A 12,508-nucleotide genomic window follows, 5' to 3' on the forward strand; every position below is an offset into this window, starting at 1 on the left:
GGCACTCCTGAGCGCATGCCTCCTCTTGTTCCTGCTTTCTCCAGGTAAGACGGGGAACATTTAATTACCTTTAGAGGACACTGAAAAGAACTTGTAGCTTGGGAGAGAAGGGGAGTTAGAAGTGCAGATCAACACCCCAGAGAGCAAGGAGGGCAGGGTTCCCAAGAGAAAGTAGCAGAGAGTTAAGTCATGGATTTTTCTTGTGTTGTCATTATGATGGGCCCGACGACTCTTTTTCCCCTGGCACCGTTGGGCTCGTCCTCTCACTTAAGTATAGTGCACCCAACTCACAGAACACCAGTCCCACGGATTTCCACAGTCTACCTCAGATTACCTTGTAGGGGATTTGCATGAAGTAAAATTTAATAATTAGGAGTCTCGAGCAGGATTTGCTCAAATAAACAATAACAATTTTATTTAACAAGAAAGTTTATGACACGAGTAGATAAAACTGAGAATACTTCAGTCTACAATGTTATTTCACTTCAAGGTTTTCTCAATTGTTTCACACTTAATACTTTGGTTCTTAACAAGGTGGTACTTTCTGTCAGTTACACACCCCTAGACAACCCTGCTCCTGAGGTACTCCAAGGTTTCACTGGTTTGGGAGTCTTCTCTTACTAGAAGAATCTCCCTCCTCCTGACTGGAATGAGACCTAAGTAGACTGTCTCTTTACAGCGTTTACTTCTCCTGTAAACCAGTGTTGTTAGCAATGGCTTCAAGAGTTTTAATTAATGAGTGTTTTACTCATTTCCTTTCCTTTTATTTTATTCTGTTAAAATCCTTTTAAAATTGAACCCCTTTTAATTTCCTATCACCTCCTCCTCTTAGTCTCATTAAGCAAATTGCAAAATCAACTAATAATAATGATAATGATAATAATAATAATCATTGAAGTATACTTTTGCTTCTGTCTTCAGCATTACCTCTGAAATGCAGATATACCTTTAACAAGACTGGAATGACCTTCAATAGCTATCTTGAAACAGCTTGTGGCTCCAAGCAACATTCCTGTGTTGCCAGTGTTATGCGTACAAATATAAGTAAGATTTTCCTGCCTTTTTGTCCTTTGCTGTTGGATTAGATTAGGGTTCTATAGCATATAGAAATCTATGGTAGGGCAACTCACCCATGAAAAAAGTGAGTTTAGGAAGCTGTAGCACTTCAGCTATAGATGAATTAGAACTCCCATCAGCCTCAGCTAGCCTGGCCATCAGTCAGGGATGATGGGAGATGTAGTCCAACAACATCTGGAGGATCATAGCTTCCCAATCCTGAAGTAAGCAATAGCTTGCATATGAAAATGGGGAATGTAACATCACCTGATCACAACCAATGGCTGAATCTGGGTGCTTATCTCCAAGCTTAGGGAACTTGATTTGCATCAACATGAAATGAATAATGAACTCCAATTTAGTTTTGGTTATCAAACTAGAAATAAGCCTAGAATATAACCTGGATGTCCCCTTTGCCATAAATGACATTGAAATTGAGAGTCCTTTCAGAGATCTATAAAAAGCTATTCAAAAGCTGAGCAATTGGGATGGGAAATGGAGGTGCTTCAAACTTTCATGGCTCCACCTCCCCCGTCAAGTAATTTTGAAATAAGTCTCAGGGATCAAATTATTAGTCTTGACAATTGTCTTGTGTTCAACAACAGGAGTTCAGGGAAGCATTTTCCCCATCCTGCAAAATGTTATGATCAACCAGCAGAGAGAGTGCAGTGTATGTCAGATGTATTGTCGGATGTACAGGAGAAGGCATGAGTCCTCGTGCTAGAAATTTGATGTGAAATGAAGTTCTGCATACATTCCAAATTTAAAGCATTATATAAATTACTTGCAAACATAAAAACAGAGGTTGGTCCTATGGATTAAAGAGGCAAGAGACTACTGCTTGTGGCAGAGAGGTGAACTCATAAATGCCTGCAGAAAACTATTGTGTTCCACCAGGGCTATGCAGATCATTAAGAATAGATCTTTCCACACTGGTTAATTGATATCTATTTATTTACTTTAATGTGGTTTTTCTTGTATCTTTTATGTATTATTACTGAAAAATATTTTGATATTTTTTCCTTTTTGTTATAGCAGTGCACACACATTTAAACAAAGAAACAAACAGCACCTCGCTTTAGATTGCCAAATTTAATAATACTTTCCATGTTGTTAATTTGAAAAGGTCCTGATTCAGACATCAAAGAAAATTGGAACCATTACAATGAATGTACCTTAGGAGCAATAGTCGTGAATATTTTCCCCAGATCTAGATATTTCTTTCAATTTCTTTTTCATAGTGGTACTCCAAGTGCAACTTTTGAATAAATGCACGTCATCAGACGATTGTCTCTCAGGCAATTTCAGCTTCACTGCAGGGGATGGTAAATTCTTTGAGATGAAGAAGCACTGCTGCAACACGGAACTGTGTAACAATGCAACTGTCAGCCGTAAGTTTCTGTATAATTTTAAAATCCACAACATGTTAGGGCTTTGCATTGGATTTGGCCAAAGGCTGGATACGTAGTCAATCAGCAGTACTCAGAGGACCTGGGCCTCATTCAAAAGGGGTGAGCAGCCCCAGATGGCTATATGGGTTAAGCCATGCAGCACTATTAGGGCCTTTCAAGGGGTGGAGAGGCAGGCAGGATGAAGAAGTAGGCATGAGGAGAAACTGTGAAGAAGAGGGACCTACTGGGCAACTACATCTCTGCCTGAGAAGGGATGGGTTCCCTTTCCAACCAGGCCTCTCTCCTGAATCTGTCCCAATGCCAATCCAAAACCCAGACTGGGTCTAGATAATCTTATTTTCAAAATAATACTTGCTGGTGCCCCTCCAAAACTGTAAAGCCCTTGGGTGAATTACAATAATATAACATACAGATTGGAATGTAAAAATGGAGGGATACAATCTATTTCAGAGAAACAGACCAGACAAGAAAGGAGGAGGAGTGGCGTTATATGTCAGGGATGTGTATACCTGTGAAGAGATCCAAGATTTAGAACCTCAAAGCCAAAGTGAGAGCATTTGGGTCAAAATTAAGGGAGAGAAGAATAATAGTGACCTCATTGTGGGAGTTTACTATAGATCCCCAAGCCAAACGGAGGACATAGATGATGCCTTCCTGGAACAGATGGCCAAGCATGCAAAAGGAAGGGAGATAGTAGTAATGGGGGACTTCAATTACCCAGATATTTGTTGGATGTCAAACTCAGCCAAGAGCATAAGGTCAAACAGATTCCTCACTGGCCTTGCAGACAACTTCATTGTCCAGAAAGTGGGAGAAGCAACAAGAGGAACAGCCATTTTAGATCTGGTCCTAACCAATGTCGATGACCTGGTTAATGGGGTAGAAGTGGAAGGATCATTAGGCGCAAGTGATCATGCTCTTCTGAAGTTTACTATACAATGGAAAGGAGCAGCCAAGCATACTAGGACTCAATTTCTTGACTTTAAGAAAGCCGACTTCATAAAACTTAGGGAAGTGCTGGGTGAGATCCCATGGACAGTAATACTAAAAGGAAAGGGAGTTCATGATGGCTGGGAGTTTGTTAAGAGGGAGATAGTAAAAGCACAACTTCAGGCAATACCAATGAGACGGAAACATGGAAGGTGCCTAAAGAAGCCAGGGTGGCTATCTAAAGAACTTTTAACTGAGTTAAGATTAAAAAAGGATGTGTACAAAAAATGGAAAAGGGGGGAAACCACCAAAGAGGAATTCAAACAAATAACCAGCACGTGTAGACACAAAGTCAGAAAAGCTAAAGCACAGAATGAACTCAGGCTTGCTAGAGAGGTTAAAAGCAACAAAAAAGGCTTCTATGGGTATGTTCGTAGCAAAAGGAAGAACAAAGAAACAGTGGGGTCACTCAGAGGAGAAGATGGTGAAATGCAAACAGGGGACACAGAAAGGGCTGAACTCCTCAATGCCTTCTTTGCCTCAGTCTTCTCCGATAAAGAAAACAATGCCCGACCTGAAGAATTTGGAGGAAATGATTCAGTAGAGGAAACACAGCCCAGAATAACTAAGGAGATAGTACAAGAATACTTGGCTAGTTTAGATGTATTCAAGTCTCCAGGGCCAGATGAACTGCATCCAAGAGTATTAAAAGAACTGGCAGATGTGATCTCAGAACCACTGGCAGTCATCTTTGAGAATTCCTGGAGAACAGGCGAAGTCCCGGCAGACTGGAGGAGGGCAAATGTTGTCCCTATTTTCAAAAAGGGGAAAAGAGAGGACCCAAATAATTACCGCCCAGTCAGTCTAACATCAATACCAGGGAAGATTCTGGAGCAGATCATTAAGCAAACAATCTGTGAGCACCTAGAAAGGAATGCTGTGATCACCAATAGTCAGCATGGATTTCTGAAAAATAAGTCATGTCAGACGAACCTGATCTCATTTTTTGACAGAATTACAAGCCTGGTAGATGAAGGGAACACAGTGGATGTAGTCTACCTTGATTTCAGCAAGGCATTTGACAAGGTGCCCCATGATATTCTTGTAAAGAAGCTGGTAAAATGTGGTCTTGACTATGCTACCACTCAGTGGATTTGTAACTGGCTGACTGACCGGACCCAAAGGGTGCTCATCAATGGTTCCTCTTCATCCTGGAGAAGAGTGACTAGTGGGGTGCCACAGGGTTCTGTCTTGGGCCCGGTCTTATTCAACATCTTTATCAACGACTTGGATGATGGACTCAAGGGCATCCTGATCAAATTTGCAGATGAAACCAAACTGGGAGGGGTGGCTAACACCCCAGAAGACAGGATCACACTTCAAAACGACCTTGACAGATTAGAGAACTGGGCCAAAACAAACAAGATGAATTTTAACAGGGAGAAATGTAAAGTATTGCACTTGGGCAAAAAAAATGAGAGGCACAAATACAAGATGGGTGACACCTGGCTTGAGAGCAGTACATGTGAAAAGGATCTAGGAGTCTTGGTTGACCACAAACTTAACATGAGCCAACAGTGTGACGCGGCAGCTAAAAAAGCCAATGCAATTCTGGGCTGCATCAATAGGAGTATAGCATCTAGATCAAGGGAAGTTATAGTGCCACTGTATTCTGCTCTGGTCAGACCTCACCTGGAGTACTGTGTCCAGTTCTGGGCACCACAGTTCAAGAAGGACACTGACAAACTAGAACGTGTACAGAGGAGGGCAACCAAAATGGTCAAAGGCCTGGAAACAATGCCTTATGAGGATCGGCTAAGGGAGCTGGGCATGTTTAGCCTGGAGAAGAGGAGGTTAAGGGGTGATATGATAGCCATGTTCAAATATATAAAAGGATGTCACATAGAGGAGGGAGAAAGGTTGTTTTCTGCTGCTCCAGAGAAGCGGACACGGAGCAATGGATCCAAACTACAAGAAAGAAGATTCCACCTAAACATTAGGAAGAACTTCCTGACAGTAAGAGCTGTTCGACAGTGGAATTTGCTGCCAAGGAGTGTGGTGGAGTCTCCTTCTTTGGAGGTCTTTAAGCAGAGGCTTGACAACCATATGTCAGGAGTGCTCTGATGGTGTTTCCGGCTTTGCAGGGGGTTGGACTCGATGACCCTTGTGGTCTCTTCCAACTCTATGATTCTATGATTCTATGATTCTAAAATCAAAAACAGATAAAACGATTAATATGCTCACTATCCTTTTGATTTTGGCAGTTCCTGATCGCAACGTGCTGACTGAAAATGGCCTGAAATGCCCAGCCTGCTTCTCCAAAGGAACCACAGAGTGTAAAAGTGAGAAGACCATCAACTGCCTTGAGAATGAGACCCAGTGTGTTGTTTTTAAAGGAGCTCTTCATATAGGTAACATTGCTACTCAGACAGGGGGAAAGGGCCTAGTCGTTGCCTGGGTCATGCAAACTCCCTCCTGTTCTCCTGTTCTCCCTCCCCCCCCCCCCTTTCCCTTTCCTTTGCATATTACTAAAAATGTGAGAGGGACCACATCTCCCACTGGCCCTGTTAAGTTGTGGGCAAACATAGTAGATGACACAGTGATTTCTCCAGAGCAGCTCTTTATTGCAGCTGGACAGAACTGAACAGCAAACAGCTCAGCTGGCCTGCTTTTATAGGAGCCGGCTGTCAACATTGTATCAACAACAACCCAGGGTTTCCCGCCTAAAATAACTGACGTGGACCTGAGTGAAAACTATCTACAGTATCCCCCTGTTGGTCCAGGGGGAGAACATCAGTACATAACACCCCTCCCCACCGAGATAAGGCGTTAGTTACAATCGTAATGGTTTCCTTATATACAGCACTACACGTAATGGTTCAATTAGGCACAAAAAGCATATTGGTTACATTTCCCATACTTAAACCAACAGTGATACATGTCCAACAACATAGTCCTTTAAATAAGTTGGGCGCTTGGAAACTCTGCCAGACCGCCGGGGACTGGTAGCCAAGTCCGGAGGGCCACCCAATTCTTGCTGAGGCTGTGGTGCGACCCTAGGTGGCGTTGAACCCAAATCCCCTGGATCCACTGCTGTGGATGGAGCCTCCGCAAGTGGAGTGGTCTGAGTCTGTGGTAAGTCTGGCAGACCCTCTGAAGCGGCTTGGTTCGGCTCCACGCTGGCAGTTTGTGAGGGAGGTGTAGGTGGAGCCTCGCCATCTGTAAGTTTCTCTTCTGGAGCCACGAGCGCAGTTGGGGGCACCCCGGTAGTGTCCAAGTCCCCAACCCTGCGCCTAAGCTGGTCTATGTGCTGGCGCCACAAGCGTCCGTCTTCGAGTGCCACCTGGTACGAGCGAGGTCCAGTGACTCCCACTACTGTGGCTGGCACCCAAGGAATGTCCCCCACATAGTTCCGGGCAAAGACCTGGTTTCCTGGAACAAAAGACCGTGGCGCGTTGGCACAGCCTGGGGGTTCAGCCACGGCAAAGTCCGGGTGCAGCCGGTCGAGCGGTGACCTGAGGCGGTGGCCCATAAGCAGTTCAGCAGGAATCCGCCCTGTGGCCGCATGAGGGGTGATGTGTTGCACGAACAAGTATTCGGCGACCCGCTCGTGCCAGTCTCCCTGGTCCAGGCGCGCCAGTGCCTCTTTTGCCGAGCGCACCATTCTCTCCGCTTGCCCGTTGCTGGATGGATGAAATGGTGCCGTTAGGGCATGGCGGATGCCCAGTCCCAGAAGATACCGCTCAAAAGTGCCTGACGTGAACTGCGGTCCGTTGTCGGAGACAAGGACATCAGGACACCCATGCGTCGCAAAGAGTCCTCGCAGCACCCGGATGACGGCCTCGGTAGTGGTGGAGGGCATCAGGGCCACCTCCAGCCATTTGGAATAGGCGTCTACCACTACCATAAAGGTCCGGCCGTGAAAGGGGCCAGCCAGATCGATGTGCACCCTCGACCAGGGTGTCTTTGGTGTCTCCCAGGTGAGTCCCTTAGCTGCCGGTGGTGCAGGCCTTGATTCTTGGCACGCTTGACAGGCGGACACCTAGGCAGTGATGGCATCGTCCATGTTAGGCCACCAGACGTAACACCGAGCCAACGCCTTCATTTTGACAATTCCCGGGTGGCCAACGTGCAGAGCCTCCAGGACGCGTTGACGGAGTCTTTGGGGAATCACGACGCGGTCTCCCCACAGCAGACAGCCGCGATGAGCCGAGAGTTCATGTTGTCTGGTTGTGAAGGGCTGGAACTCCGATGCAAAAGGCCCTTGTGGCCACCCCCTCCACACCCAGTTGAGCACACGGCTGATGGTGCGATCCTGGGCAGATGCGGAGGCCACAGTGGCAGCCAATACAGGCGCTTCCGGAAGATCCTCAATCAGGAGGCGCGATGAAGCTGGAGCCAGGTCTTCCACAAATGCTGGAAGAGGGCAACGGCTGAGGGCATCAGCATGGCCCATCGATTTCCCCGGGCGATGGACGAGCCGGTAGTGGTAGGCAGCCAGGAAAACAGTCCATCGCAGCATGCGCGGTGAGAGGACCGGTGGAGTTGGACGATCACCGGCGAGGAGGCCCAGGAGTGGCTTGTGGTCAGTGATGAGGTCAAAAGTCCTGCCATAGAGGTATTCATGGAACCTCTTCACTCCAGCCACAAGTGCCAGTGCCTCCTTGTCGAGCTGGCTGTAATTCCGTTCCATCTGAGATAGCGTCCTGGAAAAGTAGGCGAGCGGTGCTTCTCTTCCGTCTGGAAAACGGTGACTAAGGACAGCGCCGATGCCAAAAGGTGAGGCATCACAGGCAAGGACCAGCGGCCTGGATTCACTGTACTGTACCAGCACACTGTCCGATGAAAGGAGAGCCTTGACCGCGTTGAAGGCTGCCATCTCCCGATGACCCCAGGACCAAGGCGTCTTTGTGCTGAGGAGTCGGTGAAGAGGCTCAGCCACCGTGGCTTTGTGGGGCAGGAACATAAAAGTTCAGCAGCCCCAGGAACGCCTGCAACTCCGTCTTGTTCTTTGGGATGGGGGCCTGCTGGATAGCGTGGATCTTGGATGTGGTCGGGTGAAGTCCGGAGGTGTCAATAAGATAGCCCAGGAACTCCACCTGTGGAACGGCGATCTGGCACTTCTCCCTCTTTACCTTGAGCCCAGCCTCTTGGAACCTGGTCAGCACGGCACGGAGGCGCTCGAACAGCTGCTGGTGTGAGTCTGCGGACACCAAGACGTCATCAAAATATGGTACCACGCCCGGAAGCCCTTGCAGGAGACGCTCCATAAGGCTTTGGAAGATGCCAGGAGCCACACTCACCCCGAACTGCAACCGGCGGCAACGGAATGCCCCTCGGTGGGTGACGATCGTCTGGGCTTCAGCAGTGGCATCATCGACGGGCAGTTGTTGATAGGCTTGGGCAAGGTCCAGCTTAGCGAAGACCTTACCTTCACCCAGGGAATGCAGCAGGTGTTGGACAACAGGAACCGGATAAGCGTGCTGCTGAAGTGCCTTGTTGATCGTGCACTTGTAGTCAGCGCAGATTCTCACCGACCCGTCTGGCTTGACAGGCGTGACGATGGGGGTTTCCCACTTGGCGTGGTCAACCGGCTCCAAAACTCCTTGGGTGATCAGCTTGTCCAGTTGTTCGTCCACCTTAGCCTTGAGAGCAAAGGGAACCCGGTGTGGCTTTAGCTTGATGGGGGCGACTTGTGGATCAAGGCTAAAGGAGATGGGCGTACCTGTATATTGCCCCAAAGTGCCGTCAAAAACCTCAGCAAAGTCTTTGATCAGACCCTCAGTCTCTGCGTTAGAGATGCAGTTGATGCCGGTGACTTCCAGGCTGAGGGCATCAAACCAGTCTAGCCCTAGGAGGCTTGGCCGCTGGCCTTCGACCACCACCAACCGGAGCAGGCCTGAAAAATCCTTGAATGCGATCCGGAACCGGCCAACGCCTACCACGGGAATGTCGTTTCCCTGGTAGTCTCTCAGGTGTACGCGGTGAGAGTCAAGTTGCCTTTTGGACACTCTGGGTACCAGTCTTTTGATGGTGCTCCAAGACACGATGGACAGGGCAGACCCGGTGTCGATCTCCATGTCACATGGAGCTCCTTCAATGAGCACCGTGACGTTAAGCTTGCGTCGCGTAGGCGAGTCGGTTTGGCCAATCGTGGTTCCAGACGGGCAGCGGCAGTTGGTGAGAGCGAAACAGCTTTCCTTGGCAGACTGGAGTGAAGACTTGGACTTGCGAGTTGGTGAAGGGGGGGTGTCAGACGGAGCCGATCGGCAGACCTTAGCGATGTGGCCCCTTCTGGAACACTTCCTACAGATGGCGTCTCTGAATCGACACTTGGCACGGGAATGGTTGCCTCCGCAGCCGACACATTCCGGTTGGCCCTTGGACTTCTGTTGGAACTTCCTGCGCTCCCGCTTTGTCTGGTGCACGTCATCGTCTTCACTGGAGGATGCCTCATCACTGCTGGCCTCTTCGTGATGCACTGGAACTGGCTTCCTAGCAAGACGCGGGCTGCTGGACTTGCGGATCTCCTGGGCGGAGCGTTCAGCAGCTTCTGAGGCCACAGCCTCCTCAATGGCTTTCTGTAGCGTGAGGTCTGGCTTGGCAAGGAGACGCCGTTGCTGGGGCGATGGTGCATGTGCCAACAGAGAGGGCCACCAGGGCATTGTTTGCAGGATCATGGAGAACTCTAAGAGATCAGCTTCCTCTAATGATGGCTGGAGTCAGTGTCGGAGGAAGACTTTCCGGCACCCAGGGTGGGGTGCCGAGGGACAGGGCGAACTGCCTGGCAGGGCACCCGCAGAGCCCACACCGACGGTGTCCAGTGCAAAGCCCTAACATCCTAAGGATTCTAAAATGATGCAGAAACTTACAACTGAGAGTTGCATTGTTATACAGTTCAGTGTTGCAGCAGTACCTCTTCATCTGAAAGAATTTACCATTCCCTGCAGTGAAGCTGTATTCACCTGAGTCACAATACCTGGTTACTGCGAATGCATTCAGAAGTTGCACTCGGTGTCCCCCTATGAAAAAGAATTTGAAAGAAATATCTTGATCTGGAAAAAATATGCAGGTGTATTGCTCTTAAGGCATATTCAATGTAATGGTTCCAATTTTCTTTGATGCCTGAATCTGGACAATGTGGAAAGTGTTATTAAATTTGGTAATCTGAAGAGAGGTGCTATTTCATTTTTTTTATTTATTTAAATGTGTGTGCAGTGCAATATCATAAAATGAAAAAAATATCAAAATGTTTTTCACATAAACATTAAATACATAAAAGAGAAAGAAGAACCCTTAAGTTAAATGATCTTAACCTGGATCTAATCCAACAGCAAAAGACAAAAAGTAAGGCAAATCTTACCTAGATTTGTATGCAGAACACTGGCAGAACAGGAATATTTATTGGAGTCACAACGTCTTGTTAAATTGCTATGTGGTGTCATTGTAGTTTCGGATACATCTGCATATCAGAGGTAATGCTGAGGACAGGAGCAAAATATTACTTTGTGGATTATTAACATCAGTATTATTTGGTTTTGTGGTTTGCTTAATGAGACACAGCGGAGATGATAGTGAATAAAAATGTTTAAATTAAAAGCGGTTCAATTTAATAAGCATTTTAATAAAATAAAATAAAATAAAACACCTGTAATGGTTCTAGGGGTTGCTCATGCGTAAGCTTGTCCCAACCTCTGGCTGGGTTGCCTGAGTGAACCTTTCCTGTCCGGGCAGCCACTCACCCGTGACTGTCTCAATTGCTGGCAGAATCCGTCAGTGGGCGTTTCTTAAACTTCTTCCAGCAAATAAGCTCTTTGACGCCAAGTCTTCTCCTGCTCTCCCTGCGCGGAAGCCTTCTGCGCAAGGAGGTCGTAGGCAGCGGAGGACCCTTCCTCTCCCCGCTGGTCCCTGGCAAGGAGTCATGGAACCGCCTTCCCGATTCCTCCATCTGCCCCCCTTCTCCACTGGAGCTACGTTGATTCTCTTCCCCAGAAGATGGGCTGCCTCTCCCACTCCCGGGACGCTCTCTGGGATCCCTTTGGAGCTTGCTCTCCCCCTCGGACACTGATGGCAGTTCCCTGACAACACCCATTAATTAAAATTCTTGAAGCCATTGTCCAGAACACTGGTTTAATTATTTCCAAGAGGTGGGGAGGTGAACCCTCCGTTTCCCACGGCCAACTTTTCCTCCCATCCAGACTCTCACTTAAATATATTTTCTTCCCACTGTTTGGTTCGAAGCTTAAATCTGAACACAATTAAACTATGGAATTTTCTACAAGACATAGTGAATGCCACCAATTTGAATGGCTTTAGAAGGGAATTATGCAAATTGATGGAGAATAAGACTCTCAGTAGCTACAAATCATGTGGCTCTGTCCCAGCTCCTCCAACCTAGCAGATTGAAAGCATACTAGTGCAAGTAGATAAAGAGGAACCTTTGTGACGGGAAGCTAAACGGCGTTTCTGTGGGCTCTTGCTTTCATCACAGTGTTCCATTACATCAGAAGTGGTTCAGTCACGCTGACCACATGACCCAGAAAGCTGACTGTGAAATATTGTCAGCTCCCTCTGCCTGAAAGCGAGATGAGAGCCGCAACCCCATAGTCTCCTTTGACTGGACTTAACCATCCAGGGCTCCTTTACCTTTTCCTTTTTTACTATCACATCCAAAGTCTATGGGAAGTTGCTGGGTCCTTCATAGATAAAGAGCAATATACTGATCAAAGTGCAATGAAAGCCTCAAGGTACTGCTCAGGTGACTGCTCAGGTGCCAAGCTAGACATAGCTCAGGGCTGTTGAAAGATGCCAGGGACACACTGGTAGGCACTGAATAGAATACAAGGACTCGAAGATCAACACTGAGAGCTGATTAAATCATTTTCCGGAACTTAATCCCTCCTTGTTTTAATTATTTCAGATTGTTGGGACAGGGAGAGATACTTTGACTCAGCTGTTCTGCTTAGTGATGACTGTCCTTGGCCACATTGTCTTGAACTGAATCCAGCTAGTTGTTTATACCTGCTTCAAATCCCACCCTCCATTTTCAGATGACAAGAAGAACCCTGCAGTGTAGCAGCATCCTTCTTGGAGTGGCTGATCAGATGTCC

At 47.4% G+C, this 12,508-nt stretch overlaps 1 protein-coding gene across 1 annotated transcript in view; it reads left to right on the plus strand.

The window, feature by feature from the left end:
- The window catches only part of LOC310684710 (phospholipase A2 inhibitor and Ly6/PLAUR domain-containing protein-like), an 83,595-nt gene that overhangs the window by 50,103 nt on the left and 20,984 nt on the right, over nucleotides 1-12,508 (plus strand). The window lies entirely within an intron of this gene.

This window comes from Podarcis tiliguerta (assembly GCF_965153285.1).
Source record: "Podarcis tiliguerta genome assembly, chromosome: 8".
Classification (NCBI taxonomy): domain Eukaryota; kingdom Metazoa; phylum Chordata; class Lepidosauria; order Squamata; family Lacertidae; genus Podarcis; species Podarcis tiliguerta.